At 38.0% G+C, this 25,080-nt stretch overlaps 1 protein-coding gene across 1 annotated transcript in view; it reads right to left on the bottom strand.

Annotated features, from left to right (window-relative positions):
- Positions 1–2,316: 2,316 nt before the first annotated feature.
- Positions 2,317–25,080, bottom strand: part of LOC149220196 (SKP1-interacting partner 15-like) — a 29,770-nt gene continuing 7,006 nt past the window's right edge. Inside the window, exon 2 of the mRNA XM_089382757.1 lies at positions 2,317–2,675. The gene's annotated coding sequence lies outside the window, so the exon portion shown is untranslated. The remainder of the gene's footprint in view (positions 2,676–25,080) is intronic.

Raw genomic sequence — 25,080 nt, forward strand, 5'->3', positions numbered from 1 at the left:
CTTTGGTGGTATTAACCTTAAAAAATGGCATTGACCCTCATTTAAATAATTGACATGAAGAAACTTTAGGAAACTTTGGGATTCAGTAAATAGCAATAATATACCCAAAATCAAGGGCCCCTTTTACCATGGAGCATACAATTGCATGTGATAATCGCCTAAATGTGAATATTAGGCATGATGCAATCCTTGGGGATCAAAACAAGAAAACATCTACAAGTGTAAAAGGGGGAATAGTAGCTCGTTCCTATCACCAAGGAGCAATGTGTGCAGGCAAGGGCTAGCATCTAGTCTCTAAAGGTTACATTCGTGCAGTGGATAACTAATATGATTCAGATCAACCCACTTATCCACCTCCGCGGCTGCTACAGAATTAATAAACTATTGTATAGAACCCATGTAATGTACACGGTAACAAATACAACGTTTACACTAAATATACTACTATTGTGCATGGCGTAAGTAGTTCCTAATTGATCTTGCACCAACCAAATGATCTATGCAACAAAATTGACATTAACAATTTAGAAACCCATCTAGTTTCACAATAAGTGGGCTTTACACAGAATATAGTTCTATTGTGCGTGGCATTCCTAGTTGATCTTAGCACCAAGCAAATGTTCTATGCAATGGAATTGATATTAACAATTTAGAAACCCACCTAGTTTTGCAATACTTGGGCTTAGGGTCAAATGTACTTTCATTCCATGCAATCAATGAATAAGATTATACCCATACAAATAGAGAAAATGGAAATCCTTCATTGCATTAATTTGAACTAAAAAATGCATTTTGTTAGGCCCCTAACACTTATTTTCTAGCTCACACATCAGAAATAAAGGTTATCCAACCTATAAGTGCTCACCAACTGATACCCATGGGTTGTGGTTTGTTCAAATGAAACAATACTACATTAATTGCATTCATTTTCACAACACATTAAAATGATGATAAAATAAGTGTCAATCCATTTGAACTCTAGATCTTTTAAGCACCAAGAGAGGTTCAAAACACAATTGAGATGCAAATCTCCAAGTGCTTAAAAGATCAGAAATTAAGATGGATCTATGCTACATATATTCTATATTATTAGTTCCATATAAAATTTAAAGTTGGGCTGATCTTAAATGGGATAGATGTTACAATCTCTTCAATACTAGGTTATAGAATACACCTTACTTCTCTTGGTACAGTTACATAATTGTTTATTATTCAAATATATCACACCAAGTTTATAGATGTCACTCAAGGTAGTGTTCTGATGTCACCCATAGAGATAAATCATCAAGAACAGAAGTTTTTCCTTTCTACTTAATGCGTACCAATCACCCAAGGTATTAAATTGAGTCAGTTATAAGCACGGATTGACTGGGCTTACAAACCAAGAATATATATATATATATATAGTTGGGCTAAGTCATCAACCTTACATGGGACAAACAAATGGGACAGATACACTCTCTTCAATATTGGGTTGTAGAATGCACCTTGCTTCTCTTGGTGCAATTACATGATTGTCTATTATCCTAATATATCACCTTGAGTTTATAGATGTTACTCAAGGTAGTGTTTTGATTGATGTCAACCACAGAGATAAGTCATCGGGAACAAAGTTTTGCCTACCAATCACCTAGTGTATTAGATTGAGTCAATTATAACTTAAAAGAATGGATTGAGTGGGCTTACAAGCCAAGATCTGGCTCCCTCTCCTACCAATTGGTCAAAGAGTTTGTAACCCAAGGCACATTTTCCAACCACTTGAGGAAGAACCTGCAAGTCTACCACATGCCTATTATCTTACCATGAATAACCCATAGGCATGTTATTATCCAAAGGTAGTGTTTTGATTGATGTCAACCACAGAGATAAGTCATCGGAACAAAGTTTTGCCTACCAATCACCTAGTGTATTAGATTGAGTCAATTATAACTTCAAAAATGGATTGAGTGGGCTTACAAGCCAAGATCTGGCTCCCTCTCCTACCAATTGGTCAAAGAGTTTGTAACCCAAGGCACATTTTCCAACCACTTGAGGAAGAACCTGTAAGTCTACCACATGCCTATTATCTTACCATGAATAACCCATAGGCATGTTATTGTCCAAAGTATTCTTCTAAATCACTTGACACCTTATCAAAATCACATTTTCAGCAGCACCCAATATCCTTGTTAATAATAACGCAACACAAGGTTGAGTGCCCCTCCATATTACAAAGGAGCAAAGACATTACAATGAACTTATTAATAGCAATTACTAACATCTAAAACCTTATTTTCTTCTTCACATCATACATCTGATTATTGTTGAGGGTTTGGATTGGACAAAGGCAGAAGAACAATGTGTGGGCACATTCCCACCATGTAATTAGACAAGCAGAAAACAAAACAAGTATGGAAACGCAGATAAAGCAATCATATCTACAGATTCTACCAACGTTTTACAATTTCTTATCTTGTAGAAAAGTCTATTTCAACCAGTAAGACCACAAGTACACTTGTGTCAACTCAATATTAAAATAGCCTCTACCAAGTTAAGCTTCATTTATTGTCCAAAGTATAAGGGTGATCAAGCAACGGATCCAATCTTACAATTTGGCGTCAGAATGTCAAGATATAGAATTGAAAGTAATGATGGGCTACATCCAAAAAGCCACAGCAGCCAATCATCCTGCATACCTGCAGAAATAAAAGGTATCAGCACACACAATATAGTTCATACATAATATAGGCAGTCAGAAAGTACCACATAATTATTGGCTACATTAGCATGAGAGAATGCCACTTTTAACTAAACTCTTTATGCAATTATAATGAACCTTCTAAGTGTAATGTGCTCTAGTGGACTTGAACTAATTTGAGTTCCAAAGAACCACTGCAGAATGACATTCCATAAATACATAGTCTACATTGATTTTACAAATGCAGATCTACAAAGGTTAGACGAGTTCATCAGCCCATACAATGACCAGAGACCACAATATGTTTTGACTTTCTATGCTTTTCAGACATTCATCATCAGCTCAATTTGAACACCCGTTCCCTACTTCTTTTCACAAAGTGGGTGACCAATTTAATTTCAAAAATATCTCATAATGCTTGCTTTTCTCGCATTGCTGAAGATTCACTTTTCAACAAGTTTTGCACTATACATTGATGGTGATTTTCAGCGACTTTCAGCATCAAATTTGTCATTTTCCTATACGTATTTCAGTTTATCTTTGTGGCATATCCTCTTATGAGTTACAGCATTTAGCCTTTCCATTGTTTAAAAAGATTTAAACAATAAACTAGAATTGTCTGTTATTGGATCACAGTTGGGAATAAAAAATAAATAAAATGGAAAACTATAAAAGCTGGCCCAACTGTTACTTTTCTGTAGGTGAAATCTGGCCCAACTGCCCTTCTTAGGATTAAAAAAAGAGCAAATTGCAGAAATATGGATTGCCACATTTAGGTATGGATACTGGAGCAACGAAGTAAATATTTCCAGTAGCATCAATTAGGGATTTTCCTTTTTGGGAACGGCATTTCAATTTAACTGCCTCTCGTATTAATTACAGCCCTTGTGGCAAAAGGTGGGGATTTTAAAAGCCCCTTCTGTCTTCATTTTCGATTTATTTATGTATTCCTGGACAAATAAAAATAATTACTATACACTTAAATAAAATTAAATAACTCTTTTGATCCATGAGAACTGAATTGTTACCTAAAAAATCTCAGTTCAATGAAGAAAAAGTTTCGAAGTTATTTTAGATTATAGCCATGAAGGCACATCCTGCTTCCTTTGCACCCGTCGTGTGGCTGGGTTTTGCTATTTCACCAAGATGCTTTTCCTACTTCTGACAGACTGTTACTATTACTAGTGTGGCTGGTTTTTGCCATTCAACCAAGATGTTTTTCCCACTTGTGACAGACTGTTACTATTATTATGTATGTACCTGTTTGGGGAAGGTTATCACATATCTAAGATAGCAGTGAAGGTAGGTACTGGAGCATAATGAAGGTAGGGTCCTAAAAGGTTACTGTTTGGAATAACCAACCAGTAAGACCTTTTAGGACCTCACTGGACGGCTGAATGACGCCAGAAAAACAGCCCAGCACCCACCATTCCTTTTCCCATCACTAAAAATTCACTGCAGCATGGTTGAGCTGCCACAGTGCCATCAACCATCCATCCAATAAGCAATAAACCCATCCAACAATGGTTTTTTTTTGGGTGGGGGGGTGGGGGGGTTGGCACATGCGTAAACCCCAATTAAATCTCAGCCATTGTTTTATTTGTTGCAAATAACCTGATTCTCTCCACGGCATTTATGTTTTGGGCAAAGATTCTGTTGCGAGAATCCCACAAGTCTCTCCATCATCCAATCTGCACCCCCATCTATCAGTCAGCATTCACCCAGGGTTCTCTTATCACCACTTTTATGTGATCAGCCACAAGCCTCCCATCCATGTCATTTTTAGCAGCATCATTTAAAATTTTGGCAAGCCTATTTCCCAGCAGCAATTAATAATTTTTTATTATGGTAGGTTTTTCTTTTATTGGGGATTGGACAGAAACATGGGAGGAGAGATTCAGCGAAGAAATATAATGACCCAGCCAATGCACAAGGGATGTCGTCATCAGCTATTTTACATACATACATATAATTAGTTATGTTTTTTAAAGTTCTCAGGTTTCTACTTTATAGGTATATTTTATAGGATTTACACTTATCAGTGTGACAAAATCATCATGTATCTTAAGCACTTCCACATATTTAGCTATATGCTGAACTTTACTATCTTTTTGGATTGTAAACTGATGAACAGAACCTCTTTTTGATGTACTTTTTTGCTGTGCGCTCTGCTGCAGCTTTTATGTATATAAATTCTCCAGTTATGGCTTAAAATAAAAAATAAAATAAAATAAAAATAAATAAAGAAAGAATGAGGAAGAAGAGAGGGGTGAAAGCAAAGAAGAGAAGCAATAGGAAAACAAAGAAAAAGGACCTGGTCCACTCAACAGAAAAGACACAGGTCAACTTTATTGTGGTTTTGTAAATTATCTTTGTGTAATGCCCATCAGAGACTATGACTAGAGGGCCTTGTTCTTTTATAATAGTTGAAATCCCTTGAGGCATTGATTGTGTAATTCATAATTTTGAAGGTTGATAGGAACTGGTGGTGAGAATTTGGGAATTCTCCCTATAAATTGTGTGCTTGTCTTCTAATTCTGTTGCTTCCAATTGTCAATGTATGCTCTGCTTTGGATGAACTGCAACCTTGGTTGTGGTTTATTTAAATTATAGCCCTGGTTGCATCAAGCTTCGTATCAAAGCAGGAGTATCCTATTGTAGGGGAAGAATTCCAACTTGAGGAGAGTTGCTAAATAGAATTGTTCCAAGATGTAATTGCAGTTCCAAGAAAGAGACGCTGTTGGGTAGGACTATAACTAGGGAAGTTTGTGCAGAAGTAGTAATATGGCCAATAGAAGAGGAGCACAAATGCAATGGTAAGATAGAAGGCAGTGTGAAGGTGATGCAAATGAAGAAATATGGGCAATAAGAGCTATACAAGCCAAATTAAAAGCTACAGAGACAACTCAGAGAAGAGGAGTTGCAACAAACATTCACAATGTAAGTGATGATGAACATGTAGCTGCAATTCAATAAGAACAAATTGAGACAGTGCATGCCCCGGAAAAGAGAATTATTAGAGCACTGACAAATTGGAGAGGAAAGTCAAGAATGGAAACACCTACCTATGCAGAAAACTTGAACCCAGAAGAATTAATTGACTAGATAAGAGATCTAGATACATTCTGACATTGAACAAATTGAAGACTCTACGAGAGTGAAGATGACCAACATGAAGCTGAAAGGACATGTTTCATTATGGTGAGCTAATGTACAGTTGGAAAGGCAAAGGGTAAAGATAAAGTCAAGGCATGGGACAAAATGGTTGCTAAACTCAAAGGTCAGTTTCTACCTATTGAATACACTTTGAATTTTTATAGGAAGTTACAAAACCTTGAGCAGAAGGACTTGCCTGTAAAAGAATATAAAGAGGAGTTTTATAAACTATCCATTGGATTTGAACATAGTGATGAAGGAGAGGAGGTTGTGTCTAGGTATATCAATGGCTTGTGTTATTCCATTCAAGATGAGTTGGGCATAATGAGGATTAACACAGTTAGGAAGCCTACCAACTTGCCCCAAATGTTGAAGAGAAATTGTCAAGGAAACAATTTAGCACTCGTAGAAAAAACAATAAAAGGCAGAGGTAGAAATGTGCTGGGAAGGGGACAGAATAGTGGAACTGAGGAAGAAGAGGGCTAGTGCAGATGCTGTAAACCAAGGACTTGGGAAAAGCAATGAAGCCTTTAGAGTCAAAGGAACTGGGAAAGAGGAAGCCCTAAAAGTAAGGGGCCAAAAAAGCCACAATAATTTGCTACAAATGCCAAACACCAAGGCAAAAGTCCTTTGAATGCCCAAAAACATTTACAAAATAAAAGGAGGCAATAAAGTTGCTCAAGGAGCTTAGAGCACTGCTAAATCTGTAATTGGAGATAATGTTGATAAAGTACAAAAACAGCAAAGAGAAAACTTAATGTATAGAAAACACTACTAAAGCCAGAGAACCGGGTGGAAGTGGAGGAGTCTAACCATAAAAAGTCTATCTTTAAGACTACCTACAAAGTTGGAAGTAAGTGTTGTTCCTTAATTGTAGATGGAGGTAGCATAGAGAATTTGGTGTCTACAAAGATGGTAGAGAAACTAATTTTGAAGTGTAGACCGCATCCCAATGCTTCTATGGTTTTGTGGTTACAAAAAAGACATCATGTCAATGTTCCTAAGCAATGTTTGATAAGTTTCCACATTGGAAATTATTAAGATAGAGTATTGTGTGATGTGCAAATGGATGCTTGCCATTTGCTATTATGCAGGTATTACAGGAAAATTGTTCATGATGGAGTGAAGAATATGTTCTTTTAAAGAAGGATGAGAAGAAGATCAAAACGCTGTCTATGAATAGTGAGACAGCACTGGCAATAGTACTTAAAACAGTGGCAAGAGAGTCATGCTATGTTCAATAAAAGATTTTCAAAAGACAAAAGAAAAGCAAAGTGTTGTTTTTCTATTATTCCATAAAGTCCAAATTCGAAGTGAAGACAATTGAAATTCAAACAGAAGTAGAAGAACTGTTGTCTGAGTTTAAATAAGTTATTTCAAAGAAACTTCCCAAGGGATTGCCACCTATTTGAAGAATTTCCCATAAAATAGACTTCATTCTAGGATTTAGTTTACCTAATAAAGCCCCACACAGGATGACACCTTCTAAAAATGAAGAACTTAATAGACAGGTGCGTGAATTATTGGAAAGAGGCATATTTAGAGAAAGCTTAATGTCATGTGAAGTAAATATTGTACTTGCAGCAAATAATGGTGGGAAAGTGGATAATGTGCATTAGAGTTAGAATTTTAGGTAGCTCGGAAGGTATTTCCAAGAAGGATATCCACCAAAAGTGGTTGGTTGGGCAATTTACCCAAAGTTGGGTTTTGGACCCAAGGCAATGGGTTTAGGACATAAAAGAAATAATTATTTATTCTAAAGGGTTGAAAGGCTAAAACCCTAAGTCTAGAGGTTTTCTAAATTACCCAAGGGAAAAGGTTAAATAGAGGAGAGCCAAAGATAGGCTCATCGCATGCAAGAGAAATGTGACTTCTCTTGTGCTACAGGTGCCCTAGAAGAGGGCTGAGTTTTGCTTCAAGTATGCCGAGTTCGGCCACATCCAAGTGAGGAAACCGCAGCAGTGAACCAAGACCTAGATCTAACAGTCGAGGCATGGAGAAAGAAGTTGAGGACCTCAAGGATGGTTTGGTCGAGGTCTGTACCATGAAACCAGAGCTGAAGGAGAGGTCGAGGCCTGAAGGAAGCAAGCCAAGGGCCTCAATATTGTTGGTAGGCTGACTAGAGAGTTGGGACCATGGCATGGAGGTTGCTGGAAGGGCTGAGAACCTTCAAGAGCTTGTCTGGCAAACTAGATCAGCAAGCCGAAGTATTGGAAGATCATCTGACGGCGAGTTAAAGGGTTCCCATAAGTGAGAACAGAGCCACATTGCAAATCATCTTGTGACAATCACTAGCCCTAGTGAAGAAGCCACAAATCTAAGGAGGAGGATTTTTCTGAGGTTTGTGGAAGAATTTTTCAAGTGAAGGAGTGTCGAGTTTCTCCCTCTAATTTTGATCTGCTGAACATGGTTTTGTGCAAGCTAAAGAGGGTCACAATAAGGTTTGCACCTCTGTTTGAGGGCCGAGTTGGTTCTATGCATTGGGATAGGGATGAAGCTCTAATTTCTGTGACATGGAGGTCCATAAGGCTAGTAAAGTTGCTAGAAGGAGGGTTGAGTTCCCTTGAGATCATACGTAGAAAGTTAAAGGGTTGCCAGATGAGATAGAAGAGTTTGAAGTTGAGATTAGGAGGCCACAAGGGTCTTTTTCAAGGCTGAGAAGCCTCAAAAGTTTGGTTGCACAAGGCTGGGTAACCTCAAGCCTAAGGAGAGGCCAACGAAAGGTGTTAGGGTTACTGATTTGCTGAAGATGATTGCAGAGGGTTAATACAAGAAGTCTATTCAGCAAAAGGATCATTGGACAGTTGGCACTGAAGGCTAATATACAGTGAGTTAAAAGGTTAACTCACTGAGTGTTGAAGTTGATTTGGGGCTAATTATACAAGGATCTTAATGGATAGAGATCTTTGTGAGTAGTTGATGTTTAAGGGCTAATGTACAATGAACTTGAAGGGGCTTATCCACTGTGAGACGCTGAGTGTTTTGGGGTTGAATATGCGAAGTATTTGAAGGAGAAAATACTAGTGTTCCACAGGGACGCGTCCCCCAGGGTCGGGTGCACGCACCCCTCGCACCCCACGCACCCGGGACAGGGGGATGTCTAGGGAAACGTTTCCCCACATCCCCCTTTTGGGGAGACGCAAGGGGGATGTTTCCCCAGTGTGGGGGATGCGACTCCCCAAAAGGGGATGCCTGGACATCCCCCCTCAAAATGGTCTATTTGTCCCCCCTTAAATTTTGCTTGAAAACAATGATTAATGACAGGGAAAACCTAGTATTTGACCATATTTCCCTACTAATGTTATGCAATTAGTAAAAGTGACATTCTCCTTTATCTTTCATTTTCATCCTTTTACTTAAATTTTTAACATTACCATGAAATGACTCAAGATGTTTGAGAGTGGTTCCGACCTCATTGGATTTCATATGGAGAAAGTAGAATTTTAGATCTCACTCAAAATCCAACAGACTTAACAATTTTTTAGGAATTCAGGATTTGATGGATTGCAATGTATCCATTGCATTTTGTCATGTACAAGGGTATGGAATTAGTCTTTAATCAAGAGCACCAAGCCCTCTATGCACTTTAGAGTGACTTTTAGACTCGTCACTCCATTGTTTTTGAGTTTTAGTTATATCAATTTAATATTTCAGTCTTTAGATTTCAATATCTATTATAGTCTATTTTGCTTAGTACTAATTAGATTCTAGAATGATAAATGATGAATTTTAATTTTAATCTAGAATGATGAATTTAATTTTTAAATCAATGTAGATTCTAGAATGGTGAATAATGAATATGGATCAGAGTATTTCATTATTGAATCTCATGGTTTATGGATGAATCATGTATGTATTAGTAAGAATGATGAGTATGGATCAATGTATTTCATTATTTAATTCAATTATGTATGTATCATTCTATTTATGCTTTCATTATTGAATATGAATTTGAAATATATATATATATATATATATATTAAAAAGGAAAAAAATTATATACCCCGACGTCCCCCCGTCCCCCCTAAATTTCAATAAAATTTGAGGGTACTCCCACACGTCCCCCTTGTGCATCTCCCCGCACCTACGTCTCCCCGTCCCGGAGTCTTGGTGGAACATTGGAAAATACTCTATAAGAAGCTTGTGGGAAGAGTATAAGAAGGTATTTTTTGTGGTCATTAATGGCAAAGGACAACGAGTGTCAAGGGCAAATGAGGACTCAAAAGTGTCGAAGAATGTAACTAGTGTCATTCTTCATAATTGTATTTGAGTCATGATGTAATGTATTTGTCAAAAGAAAGAAACAAAAAATATTATGAAAGAAAAATTATTTATCAAGCTTGGGTTTCATGCTTTATTATTTTATTTCTAGGTCAAAGCCTCCATTGTAGGCTTCTAGGGTTTATGTCAAGAGTCCTTGTCCATGTCATCATGTAAAAGACCCTTCTTGGGCTTTATATATCAAGAAAGAAATTGATTTTGATGTAAATTAGGTCATTTAGGCCTCCACCAAGTCGGCCTCATCAAGGGAATTCGACCTCACAGATTCACTATATATTGGCAGCTATTCGACCTCACAGATTCACTATATATTGGCAACTATTCGACCTCATTTGGAGCATCAATCAAGAAGATCAATTTGCAATTGCTGGAGAAGGAAAGAGGATGCAAAATTCAAGGAAGAAGGAGAAAAACCCTAGCGAAGAAGTTTGGAGACCATTCTCTCTCTTTTGTCATTCACACGTGCGAAATTTTGAAGCTACAGGAGGGTTGATATTGCAAACTTGAAGCTGGGCCGAAATTTTGGAGCAGTAGGGCCAAAATTTTGTCTTTGATGCAGTATTGAAGCAATATTGATGCAATATTATTACAATTGATCTTTGAAGTTTGGAAGGACAGTTTGAGGGTTGACTTGGTGGAGGAGGAAGGTCTTTTGGTCTGGTCTAAGGTCTTGGATTGTCTCAAATTTGATTTGAATCTGGTAGTGGAAGAGTTTGACTAGGTTTTCCCTATAGAGGGGTTTTAGCCCTGGCTGAGTGCCTATATCTGGTGTTGTTGATCTTCATGTTTTGATTTGATGATTGCTTGATGAAAAGAAGATAAAAGAAGAACATAAAGAAAGTTAATAAGACTACAAGAATATCACAAGTAATTATCAATATAAAAGAATCTTTCTGTCTTTCTGATTTTCTAACATGGTATCAGAGCTAAGGTGAAAGAAAAGGAAGGAAAAGGCAGCTTGAAGATCTATTGAAGGAAGGAACAAAAATCATTAAGAAAAGGATCATATAAGAAGAGGAAGGCCTATTATCTATATCAAGTAAAGGAGACATTGTAAATTCTATGGCAACTTCAATGAAGATAGAGAATAAGCTAGAAGGGGCATTCAACTATAGGGCATAAAAGAAGAGGATGGATCTTATTCTTGCTAAGCATAAAGTTTTGAATTTTGTTCAAGGAAAAGTCAAGGAACCAGCAGATGATGCAGAAAAAGAAAAATACAAGGAAACTAACATCTTGGCCATGAATTTGATTGTAGATGGAATGAAGGACAATCTAATCCCATAAATATCTAATATAGAATTTGCCAAAGAGATGTATGAAACCTTCTCTAAGTTGTTCACCATCAAGAACATTGGTCAGATAACTAGCCTCAAGAATGAACTAAGAACAATAAAGATGACGAAAGATGACATTGCATCATCATATTTTGTAAGGATCTCCAAGCTATTGATGAAGTTGTACTAGAGAAAGAACTCATGATTGTTGCACTACTAGGTCTACCAAAATCTTGGAGCTCTTTTGCATCAAGAATTAGCAGTTGGAAAGATACACCAACCTTTGAACAAATGTGGAATGCATGCAGTCAAGAAGAAGCTTGCATCTCATTAGTAAGTAACAAAAAGGAGGATGAAGAAAACAACACTTCAAATGCCTACTCTGCTCATCACAAGAAGAAGGGAATATACAAGAAGTTCAAAGGACCAAAGAAGAAGGTTGATCTATCAAAGATTGAATGCTACAATTGTCATAAGATGGGACACTACAAAAGTCAATGTCCTGAAAATCCAAGAAATAAGAAGAGAGAAAGAGAACATGCAAATATTGTTGATGAAGCTCCACCCAAGAAAAACAAGACTGAAGAATCTGAAGTCAAAGACTTATTTGCTAAAGTCTCTTAGGGATATTATCCCTTGCATATCCTTCTACTTTAAGTTTTGCAATGTTTTCTTTTATGTTCTGATTTCTAGAGTTTGTAGATCTAATATATCTTGTTAGAACTTTTTGGATTGTTTAAGTTGTAGGTATCCCTCAGAAAGATTAGATTAAGAGGGAGCCTTCACCATTTTACCAAAAGATAAGTATATTGTTCTTTGTTTCATTTTTCATGTTTGGTTTCCTCCTCACATCAAGATTTGTTTGTATTGTATACTCATAACCTTTTTCTTTATATTTTCCTTGGTAGGAAAGCTTGCAAAATACACAAAGGTTATGGAGGAAACTTCAAAGGATAGATTTGAGTCATGAAAGAAGCTTTGTTGCAAAGGAAGCCCTTCAAAATGATACTTTACAAGGTTTGTTAAATAACAACTCAAGGTATGTCTTAGACTACAAGTTTTGTTGCAAAAGGTATGATCATTCTCACTTAAAATTTGCTTTATATTACTGACATCTTTATGTCTAGGGTTTTGAATCATAAAGATTCTTGTTAGGGTGATTAATCATTAGATTGAATCTACCCTTGTTATATTATCTCTTGTCATTTGATCATTCTTGTAAAACCCTAACATTTAGGGTTCACTATAAAACCCTACCCTCTTGATGCTAAGGGTATGACAATGTTAATAATGAAACCCTAGTCTACTTGGGGGTTGTTGATAAAGTCTAGAACATATAATGAAATCCTATTCTTTTGAAGTTTAGGGTTTTGATAATGTCGTGGTAAAAACCCTAGTCCTTTAGGGTTTACTGTTAATGTCTAGGTTATATAATGAAACCCTAGATTTTTAGGGTTGATGAATTAGGGTTTCTGAACAAGACCCTTGTATTAGATGAAGCAAGGTCCTATGAATGAAACCCTAGGTGTATATTCGTTTGTATGATCAAAACCCTAGCCTGGTCAACATTGTTGTATATCTAATTTTGGAATGTGATGTTTGCATCTAGGGTTTACAACCAAATCATAAAAAGAAATTGATATAAGGAAATAACAATGAAACCCTAGATATGAAATGCTAGTATGCTAATTTGATTGTTGATATACATAATTTGACTTTATTGATGAAATCTAGGGTTTGCAACAAACCCTAGTAGAGTTTGACATGTAATTCTAAGAGCATATTGTTGAAACCTTATGATGGGATTGATATATTGACTGAATTGTTGATATCTAAGGCTTTATGTCTCAGAGATGGAGTCTAGGGTCTATGACAAAACCCTAGCAGATGTTGAAGTCTAGTATATAAAAATGTGACCCTTGCTAGGTTTAGGTATTTGTTGTCTAAAGCTTGAATGTTTTGATGCTTCCATTGTAATGACATAATTTTGATGTAGTTGACTTCATGTTTCTGTATATTTGTATTTGGTTGTGCTTGTTATTAAATTTTTGCAAATACATGATCTTCAAGATGTTGAAGATGTTCGTAATTGAAGATGATAATAATGATGAGCATGATGAAAGAAGTTATAAGAATGATGATGATCAAAATGACCTTGATGCCACGAAAAGAAATGAAGCCTTGAAAGGATAAAGCTACTTTGATATTATAAAAGAAGGAAGTTGTTGATCTCCCTAAGTTGAGAGGGAGCTTGGATAGAAGAAAGGGTATATCTCCCCAATTAAGAGGGAGGGCATATTATGACAGTCATAGTAAATACCTTGAAGAAAGAATGAATGAAAGTACTTCAGACAGATGTTCATGATTCATGAAGTTGCAAACAAAAAACTTGAGAAGTACCGAGGTTGTATTTGGTGCTACTGAAGAAGTGAAAGAAGAAAGCTTCCGACAAGTTGTATTTGGATAACTTGATGATGATATAAGTAGCATCAGAATGATTGAGGATCCCAAAGGTTTGTGTTTACTTGTATATATATTTGAAAGTTTATTATTGATTGGGGTTTTGGTTGTGTAGGATTTCTCCGTAAAAAGATTGAACGTTTGAAGCATGCTTGGATTGATAGTTTATATTTGATTTAGTTGATTAGGAGAGATAAAGCACCTTAGGGTGACAAGATGCTTGGGAGGACATCTAGATGGCCTATGTGTTGATGTCTAGATCCCGAAGTAGAGAGGGTGGCGTTGGTCTTGGAGCTCTGACCTTGGATATGCACCTCGATCCCTGGGTTGGTGTTAGAGATTAAAACCCTGATGGTACCTAGAGTGGCTAAAGCTTGATTACACCTTAGTCCCACCCGATTAGTGTACCCTGGTCAGGTATCTAATATGTAGCACTGCATGTGTTGTGACTCTTCATAGAGCATATCATTTTGAGATATTTTGTGTACCTCTATATATATGTAATTATGAATATCTCCCTAGTTAAGAGGGAGTGTTGAAGAATGTAACTAGTGTCGGTCTTCATAATTTTATTTGAGTAATGATGTAATGTATTTGTCAATGAAAACAAAATTTATTATGAAAGGAAAATCATTTATTTAGCATGGGTTTCATGCTTAATTATTTATTTAGGCATGGATTTCGTGCTTTATTATTTTATTTCTAAGTCAAGGCCTCCATTATTTTATTTTATTTTATGTCAAGAGTCCTTGTCCATGTCATCATGTAAAAGACCCTTCTTGGGCTTTATATATCAAGAAAGAAATTTATTTTGATATAAATTAGGTCATTTAGGCCTCCTCCACCAAGTCGGCCTCGAGAAAGGACAAGTCAACCTCATCAAGGGAATTCAACCTCACAGATTCACTATATATTGGCAGCTATTCGACCTCATTTGGAGCATCAATCAAGAAGTTCGATCTGCAATTGTTGGAGAAGGAAAGAGGGTGCAAAATTCAAGGAAGAAGGAGAAAAACCCTAGCAAAGAAGAGGAAACCCTAGCGAAGAAGTTTGGAGACCATTCTCTCTCTCTTGTTATTCACACGTGCGAAATTTTGAAGCTACAAGAGGGTCGATGTTGCAAACTTGAAGCTGGGACCAAATTTTGAAGAAGTGGGGCTGAAATTTTGTCTTAAATGCAATATTGAAGCAGTAGTGATGCAATATTGTTGCAATTGATCTTTGAAGTTTGGAAGGACAATTTAAGCGCTGACTTGGTGGAGGAGAAGGCCTTTTGGTCTAGTCTAAGGTCTTGGATTGTCTCAAATTTGATTTGAATCTGCTAGTGGAAGAGTTTGATTGGGTTTTTCCCTATAAAGGGGTTTTAGCCCTAGTTGAGTGCGTATATCTAGTGTCATTGATCTTCATGTTTTGATTTGATGATTGCTTGATGAAAAGAACATAAATAAAGTTAATAAGACTACAAGAATATCACAAGTAATTATCAATATAAGAGAATCTTTCTAATTTTCTAACAAAAGGGTTGGTGGTAAAAGGATATCTTCAACAAGTACGTCATGTGTATTTGTTCTTGTCTTTTTGGGCAGATTGCAGATCTGAAGAAGCAGATCGCAAGCCCTAGTTTTGTATACTATGTATACTAGTTGTACTAGTGATCGAGGGCCATGATCCCTGGTACGAGAGCCCCATGATTCATTTATTAATGGACTAATAAAATAATCGAGCTTTGGGCTCAAATCTCTATGTACTTAATTGATTTCACAGTTGTTACATTTTTGTTGTGCAAAGTGCTTGTAAATTGAGGGTTTCTAGTGTGTTTGTGTGCGTTATTAGCCTCAAACTAGATCTAGGGCTTAAGGAAAATTCAACAATTGGTTTTGATGCTATTAATAGGATTACAATCAAATACAGATTCCCTTTGCGTAGGATGGACGACTAGATAGATTGTCTACGTGGAGCAAAATATTTTACCAAGATAAATTTGTAGAGTGGGTATCATCATATTACAATTCACGAAGGAAATGAATGGAATATTGCTTTTAAGACTAAAGAAGGACCTTATGAATGCCTAATCATGCTATTTGTTTTGATAAATGCTCCAAGTACCTTTATGAGATTGATGAACAGTGTTAAAATTGTACCCAAGCAATTTTGTTGTTGTTTACTTAGATGATATGTTTTTCAATAAAACAAAAAGGAACATATGAAGCATTTAATATAAGTGTTAACAAGGCTAAAGCAAGAGAGATTACTGATAAATTTGCTGAAATATACATTTATGAAGGAGGAGTTAGTTTATATGTACCTTGTAATTTCTCAAAAATGTTTGAAGATGGATCCTAAAAAGCTTTTTAGGATCCTTATCCTTTTGGGTTTCATGCTTGGGTCACCATTCCCTTCCAACTCCAATAATGTATTTGTTTAGACTTTGATGATGTTTTATGTGTTCCAGGTCTCAAGAAAAATTTGCTTTCAATTTCAATTATGAAGGATAAGGATTATGCAATAGAGTTCAAGAATCAATAAGCCCATATCAAGCTAGAGGAATCTAACCCAAAAGCAACACAAGTGATCAAGGTTAGCGAAGGCAACTAGTACAAGTTACAGGCGAACATGTTCAAGACCTAGTTCATAACAAAAAAAAACCTATGTGAGTTATGGTACAAGAGTATGAAGCATCTACATTACAAAGTGTTGCCTATTCCAAGGGAGATAGGCATGGGTCTTCCAAAGTTCAAAATTGAGCAATGAGAAATATGTGAACAATGCACCCTTGGCAAGAATAACAAGGCTTCTTTCCCAAGCAACAAGCACAAGTCTTAAGGAATGCTAGACCTAGTGCATTTAGATGTATGTGGATTGATGTCAGTAGCATCAATCATAGGGAGCATGTACTATGTTTCCTTCATTGATGACTTCTCTCACAAGACATGGATCTACTTCTTAAAGACAAAAGATGAAGTCTTTGACAAGTTTCAAGAGTTCAAAGCTCTTGTTGAGAAACAAATAGGGAACAAGATCAAGGTTTTGAGATCAAACAATGGGGTGAGTACACCTCCAATGAGTTCAAGGATTAAGGACGCAAGAATCAAGATGGAGCCAACAGTTCCATAAAACCCACAACAAAATGGGATTGTTAAACAAAAGAATCAATCCATCATAGGGGCTACTAAGGACATGATTCATGACCAAGGCCTACAAATGTTTTTTTTTGGCAAAAGCATGCAACACAACGACCTAAATAGGTGTCCCCACGTGATATTGGGGGATATGACACCAAAGGAAGCATTCACTATTGTGAATGCCAAAGGTGAGTCATTTTCACATCTTTTTTTTGTCTAATCTACATCCACGTGCCTATAGAAAAGCGGACCAAGTTGGAGCCCTCCAGCGAGAAAGGTTTATTTGTGGGTTATAGTAAGACTTCAAAGGCATGCAGGGTCTATATTCCAAAGAAACGGAAGACAAAGTAAGTAGGGATGTAAAGTTTGAGGAAGATTTTGCATCCAAGAAGTCACACGAGTCCATTCTAGTGATAGAGAATGAGGAGCAAGAAGCTCCAAAGGTTGAGATAGGGTCACCAAAGACACCAGACATTAGCCCCTTCCAGTTTTGTCAAGAGACCTTGATGGTTCGCATAGACATTGAAGGATGCTAAAGAGAATGTTGAGGCTCCTAAGAGTACAATTAGGAGAAAGAAGACCTCCAAAGAAGTTTCCCAACTATGTGGTAATGATGAGCAGCATCATTGATTTTGAGCCCTCCAATTTTTTGGACGCAGTAAACCAACAAGTATGGCGAGATGCCATAGTGAAGGAGTACACCTCCATAATGAAGCATGATGTTTGGGACATAGTGCCTAGTCCAAGAGGGAAATCAATTGTGAGTTCCAAGTGGCTCTACAAGATCAAGCACGTTGTTGCAAATGGAAGCATTGAGAAGTTCAAAGTGAGGTTTGTGGCAAGAGCATTCTCCCATAAATAAGGAGTGGACTATGAGGATACTTTTGCTCTAGTTGTCAAGCACACTTCCATTAAAGCAGTTATATCTATAGTTTCAATTATGGAATGGAGGATACATCAGATGGATGTGAAGACAACTTTCCCTAATGGGATCATTAAGCAAGAAGCATACATAGAACAACCTTAGGGCTTTGACGTACATGGAAGGAGTCTCATGTTTACAGGCTTAAGAAAGCCTTGTATGAACTCAAGTAGGTGCCAAGAGCATGGTATTGCAGGATCGATGGATATTCATTAAGCATTGGCTTCAATTAACTTCTATTATATAATTGGTGGGAGTGATATGCTTATTTTGGTGCTATATGTAGATGACGCTATATGTAGATGACTTGTTTATTTAAGTGCAGAGAAGCTCATTGCAAGGTGCAAAGCAAATATGGCAATTGAGTTCTAGATGAAGGATATTGATATGATGCACTACTTGGGTTTAGGGGTTTGGTAGAAACCAAGGGAGATTTTTCGAAGACAGGGTAAGTATGCAATTGAGATCCTGAAGAGATTCTGGATGGAGGATTGCAAACCTATGGCCACACCCATAATCACCAATATGAAGAAGATAACAACTTCATATTCAGAGTTGGTGAATCCCATGTTGTACAAGCAGCTAATAGGTTCCTTGATGTATTTGGTCAACACCATACCAGACATATATTTTGCAACGAAGACCTTGAGTCAATTCATGGTAAAGTCGAGATAGTGGCATTGGGTAGCAACAAAACATGTGCTTAGGTATTTGAGGAGCATAGTAAAGTATGGTCTAAGATATCTTGGAAATGGTGAGGTGAAGTTGCAGGAGTCAAGCAGTGCAAAAGACAAGAAGATCACCTTGGGGTACTACTTTAGTTTGGGATTAGCGATGATATCTTGATTTAGCAGGAAGCAAACTTTTACAGCGTTTAGTTCAACAAAGTCAGAGTATATGGCAACTAGTACAACTAGTTGTAAGGCCATATGGCTCTGCAATCTACTTGTACGTTTATTCAATTAGAAGTTGACCTAAGATGATCCACTATGATAATCAGATGTATCAAACTCTGAGAGTCTTGTATTTCATGATTGGTCCAAGCACATAGAGATCAAGTATAACTTCATAAAAAACAAGATTCAGAAGGGAGTTGTGAAACACTAGTATATGCCCACGAATCAATAGGTAGATAATATTATAACCAAGCCCTCAATAAAAGGGAAGTTGAAGCCTTCGAAGAGAGGCTTGGATTGTTGCAAAATTCCTTCCTCAATAAGATGAAGTGCTCATGTTTGTAGCTTGAATCGGAACTTCCACATAGATTTAGTGTCAAACGTGTGGAAAGTCATTCAAGTAAAATCTACTTTTGTAAATTCAACACATTTAGTAGAAATCATTTACTAAGTTGTTTGAATCTAATAAAGTGTATTTTAAATACACTAGTGATTAGATTTAATCTCAACTGTTGATCTCATCATGAGATTAGGTTTTGGTATTGAACTCAAAAAAACGTAGAGCGTAAAAACACATCCATTCTTCACAAAAAACAAATTGTCAAAAGGTGATAAAACTCAGTGAAGGTAGAGGAAGAACGGTGTAAAGGAGAAAGACCAATAGGAAAGCATTTTAGCAGGCCAAGATTGGATCTGCGACAAAATTTGTATAGTCATACAAACTTTTCCATACATTTCCATATTGTTCCATACAAATCCATGCACTCATACAAATAAGACTGTACCATAGTTTCTCAAATTGGTTTCAACAATTTTCTCTTTCAGCAAGCTAAAAACCTTAGTTTTGAAGTTTCAGTTTTGAAGTGTCCTTGTAAGTTTTGATCATTATGATAAGCTAATTTGAAGGACAAAAATTTGTGTACCTAATAAAATATTATTTTGTTTCCGCTATTTATTTTTTAGCTATATATGTGATTGTTGCATGTTCAAAAATTAATTCTATTATTGAAAAAATTCAAAATATGATTTATTTAATTAAAAAACATAGGATAGCAGTTACTTAGGGTTTGGAAAATTGACAAGCAAATAAAATGTTTTTTGTACAACACATGAAAAAAGTTCTTGAGCAAGTGCAAAACCAATTGCAAAAGAGAAACGAACAATAGAAGCAAAGAGTTGATGTTAAAAGGACACAAAAGAGATTTTAAAAAATGGAGATTTAGTCTTGGCCCATTTAAGAAATGTTAATATTAGGTATGTTCTATGCTTAGAGCAATTTATTTCAATTTTCACAGTTAGCTCAATATCTTTTCCAGATTAGCAATCACATCAGCGTTAAAGTAAACTGCAGATAGAACATAAACATAAATCGCAAAAGACAAGCCAAGAAGAGAGGACACAAGATGTGGCGCTAGCTAGGGACAAACCCTAATGTGGGGAAACCCTTGATCTATTTTTCTTATATGTTCTTCAATAGTTCAGCAGAGAGAGAGAGATAGTACGTTTACAATAGAAGTCAACACTTTGACTTATCTAGATAAGAGCATAGATCATCTCTAAGAAGATGATACATGAGATCAGTTGAAGACATGTTGCTTCAACTGATTCTCCAAGGTGACTCCTTCACCTATCGTTGTGTTGCATTTCGTCATCATGTTGCACCTCACTGCGCTACACCATGTTGCACCCATCATCACTATGTTGCATCTCATCATGCTTCATTAATCATGACTGTACCCATCACTGTACTGCATTATGTGCCATTGCTGCACCATGTTGCCATACTGACCTATGTGTTGGCTGCATCTTGCTTGCTTGTTGTCCCTAGCATGCTTGTTGTCCTTTGCATGCTTGTTGTTGCATGCTAACTATCCCTTGCATGCTAGCTGTAACATTGCATGCTTGGTGTATTCGATGCTAAGTACCATACAACTGTCCCAATGTTAGTTAGTTGTCCCTTGCATGCTACTCTCCTTCGGAGACAGATGCTCTGGTTGTTCCGTCAGTTCCCGGCAATTCCGACAATTCCAGCTATTCCCAGCAATTCCGACAATTCCGGCTTTTCCCGGCAGTTTCGACTTTTCCCGATAGTTCCGGCAATCCCGGAAATTTCGACAGTTCTGGCAATTCCGCGGCAGTTCCGACTTTTCCCAACAGTTCCGGCTGTTCCCGGCAAATCCGGCAATTCCGGCAGTTCCGACTTCTGCCCTCTGGATTAGGGCAGCGTTATCCCTTAGGATCTCTCCTCCTACTAAAACCCAAAGACAAGTAGAGAGGAAGAGATCCCAAGTGTGTTGAAATGACTCGAAGACCACCTCTATTTATACTAAAACGTTGAGCACAAGTGGGGTTTATTTGGTTGCTGGCCGACTTTGACGAATTGTCCAATAACACAAATAAATTCATATCTCCATGAATACTTATCGAAATCGGATGATCTTTAGATCAATCCTACACCTCTCGATGAGAGGGATACAAGAAAAATATCAGCTTCCATTAATAAGATGACCCACATGGAGTTTGGCCCTAGTTGCCAATTTTAACACTCCCTCTCAACTAGGGAGAACTCCATCCGTTGATCCATATGTCCGACTGTACTATCTCTGCCATCAGTGCCCTGCATTGCTCTGCTCTGCTGAACTCTGCTATACTCTACTCTGTTGAACCATGAAGAAGAAGAATTGATCGAGAATGTCTCATACCATTCTCTACTGACCCGAAGTCAGTTTCATCTTAAGAGAGTGCGTCACATCACTATTACTGGCACGAAGTCAGTTTTATTGATCCCAGATCAATATCACAAGAGAGTGTCTCAAACCACTCATACTGATCCCAGATCAATTTCATCAATCCCAGATCAATGGAGGTCATCCTAGAATAAGGAGTACGGTAGATACATAGATGCGTCCATCAATAGTACTACTATGGTCCCTAACCCCATTTCCTTGCTCATTGATCAAATGAGAGGAACTTCCCATGAGTCCCAGACTACATGGGTAGGATGCCTCGACAGGAGAACTAATCATCTTGTCCACAGGAGAACGAATCATCCTGCCCCACAGTCGCCATGGGAGAACTAATCATCCCGGCCCACAAGAGAACTAATCATCCTGTTCCACAGTTGCCACGGGAGAACTAATCATCCTGGCCCACAGTAGAACTAATCATCCTATTTCACAGTTGCCACGGGAGAACTAATCATCCCGACCCACAGGAGAACTAATCATCTTGTTTCACAATTGCCACAGGGTATCACAAGGGAAGGTTGAACCTATCATCCTGTACATAGCGCACCACCAGGGGAGGGTGAGTCGCCCTGTGGTCATATGTTGCTCCAGTAAGTACCCCAAGCCCCCTAGAGCTCCCAGAGCTCAATGCATGCAACATGGAGGACCCTTATAAGGCGGTCTCTCAACGACTCCAAGTCGTTCGGGAAAGTCACATATTTGACCTTTCCCCGGGGCTTTGACAAAATGTCTGCGACCTGTACATCAGTCTCAATGCAATGGAGCCTCCTCGCTCATCGACTTACCATATCCCAAATAAGGCAGTATCTGATGTCTATTTGCTGGAGCAATCATCGAATACGGGATTCCTCAATAATTGAATCCCCCCTCTGGTTGTCACAGAGAATCACAGTGGTATTCATCATATGTACAAACAGCTCACTTAAGAGCTTCTGCAACCATGCAACTTCACACGAGATCATACTCGTAGCTATGTATTCGGTCTTGGCGGTGCTTATAGCAACCGACTTCTGCTTCCTGCTCATCCATGATATCGAAGCAGAATCCAAAGAGAACCAGCACTGAGAAGTGCTCTAGTGATCCTCCACACTGCCTGCCCAATCAGCATTCGAATAATCATGCAGCTTCATATTTCCGGCAGTGTATCTCAATCCATGAGAGATTGTGCCTCGAAGATATCTCAGAAGATTCTTGGCACCAATCCAGTGAGGCTCAACCAAATATGAGCTCACCATGCTAACTACAAAACATATGTCCGGATAGAAGTTCACCAAGAACATCAATGCAAATGAGTTTATGAAACTCAGAGGCATTTCCCAAATCTGGTCCAGCATCACCACCATATAACTTTTGAAAGTTAAGATCCTCGAGGTAGTCACAGGCTTGCAGTTTACCATTCCATATCTGGAATCCAACTCCCTCTTACTTCTGCAAGTGAGAGGGTCTACACCTGTCAGAAATAGGTTGTTTCTCAGAAGGTGCCAATATGAGAGGTCTATCATCCACAACCTTCAAACAATGGTTTGGATCGGCTTCACTTTTAGTGAATCTCAGCTTCATCAGACAGCTATCAATCCTCTCATATTAGGCCCGGGGTGTTTTTCTTCAAGCCATAGAGGGCTTTCTTTCACCTGTATACATGAGATTCCCAATCATGAATCTCAAACCCCTCGGGTTGTTCCAAATCTATGGACCTACTACATGAGGGGAATGATCCCCTCGTAAGATTTTCATTCGGTACATCTCAGACATGTACCTTCATGCTCTTCTTGAATTCAGGCATCCCTGTCACCATTTGACTCACATCGGGTAGGGTCCCATAATAAGTAGACCTCCGATGCTATAGATAAGATATGTCAATTGACATGATCCCCAATGGACCATCTTGCAACTTGATACAAATAGCCAACCCTGAACCCATGAGAAAAAGCATCTTTGAAAATTCTATTTTTTAACACGTACCTTTCCATCGATGAATGCCACCTTGAAACCTTTGACTTCCATTTCCGAGATGGACACTAGGTTCTTTTTGCGATTAGGTACATAAAACAGATTCTTGTAAATGAATAGAGTTACCCTCATTCAATTGAGGGGTAACATTCCCTACACCCTTTCCAGGATAGGTGGCATCGACTCCAAGTATAATCCTACAGTTGTTTCCGTCTCTACCAAATTCAAGAGAGCACCCTTCTATTCGACGAGGTGCCTTGAAGCACTATGATCAATAAGCCAGATTCCCAAAGAATCTGAAGGAAAGGGCCAATACAAGATAACGCTTCTTTATCTTATCAGAAACAACATTTGATTCTTCATACTTGGGGTTCCTTGCTTTCTCTGAAGAGTCGGTCGTTTCCTTGATGACCTGCATTACCTGTCATTCCTCTGATCATTGAAGATGTCCCTGGAATGATTGTTATCATCATCAAGTGATGTGTCCCTACCTCAGACACTCCTTCGCATAATGGCCGAACTTATTACAACCAAGGCATCTGCCTTTCCTTCCACCCTTAGATCCGAACTTCCCATTGAAGTGATCTTTAGGTAGGCCATCAAAAACTTCTGCTACGCCATTCTGATAATATTCTCTGCTTCGACTTCACCCTTAGTGAATTTGAAGAGGGATGAGGAATCCATTGATCCTTTTTTTCTTTCCCAACTGTCTTCGATGATTGCTCTTTCACTCTTGCTTGGGCATTGCCTTCACCTTAGCTCTGATACCATGTTAATTTTAGGTATGTTCTATGCTTAGAGCAATTTATTTCAATTTTCACAGTTAGCTCAATATCTTTTCCAGATTAGCAATCACATCAGCATTAAAGTAAACTGCAGATAGGACATAAACATAAATCACAGAAGACAAGCCAAAACAAGAGGACACAAGATGTGGCGCTAGCCAAGGACAACCCCCAATGTGGGGAAACCCTTGATCAATTCTTCTTATATGTTCTTCAATAGTTCAGCACAGAGAGAGAGATAGTACGTTTACAACAGAAGTCAACACTTTGACTTATCTAGATAAGAGCATAGATCATCTCTAAGAAGATGATACATGAGATCAGTTGAAGACATGCTGCTTCAACTGATTCTCCAAGGTGACTCCTTCACCTATTGTTGTGTTGCATTTCGTCATCATGTTGCACCTCACCGCGCTGCACCATGCTGCACCCATCATCACTATGCTGCATCTCATCACGCTTCATTAATCATGACTGTACCCATCATTGTATTGCATTATGTGCCATTGCTGCACCATGTTGCCATACTGACCTATGTGTTGGCTGCATCTTGCTTGCTTGTTGTCCCTAGCTTGCTTGTTGTCCCTAGCATGCTTGTTGTCCTTTGCATGCTTGCTGTTGCATGCTAACTGTCCCTTGCATGCTAGCTGTAACATTGCATGCTTGGTGTATTTGCCACTAAATACCATACAACTGTCCCAATGTTAGTTAGTTGTCCCTTGCATGCTACTCTCCTTCGGAGACAGATGCTCTGGCTGTTCCAATAGTTCCGGCAATTCTGGCTATTCCCCGCAGTGCCGACAATTC

This window comes from Pinus tabuliformis, chromosome Q (assembly GCF_031772625.1).
Source record: "Pinus tabuliformis cultivar Carrire ecotype Pingquan chromosome Q, CPIR1, whole genome shotgun sequence".
NCBI lineage: Eukaryota > Viridiplantae > Streptophyta > Pinopsida > Pinales > Pinaceae > Pinus > Pinus tabuliformis.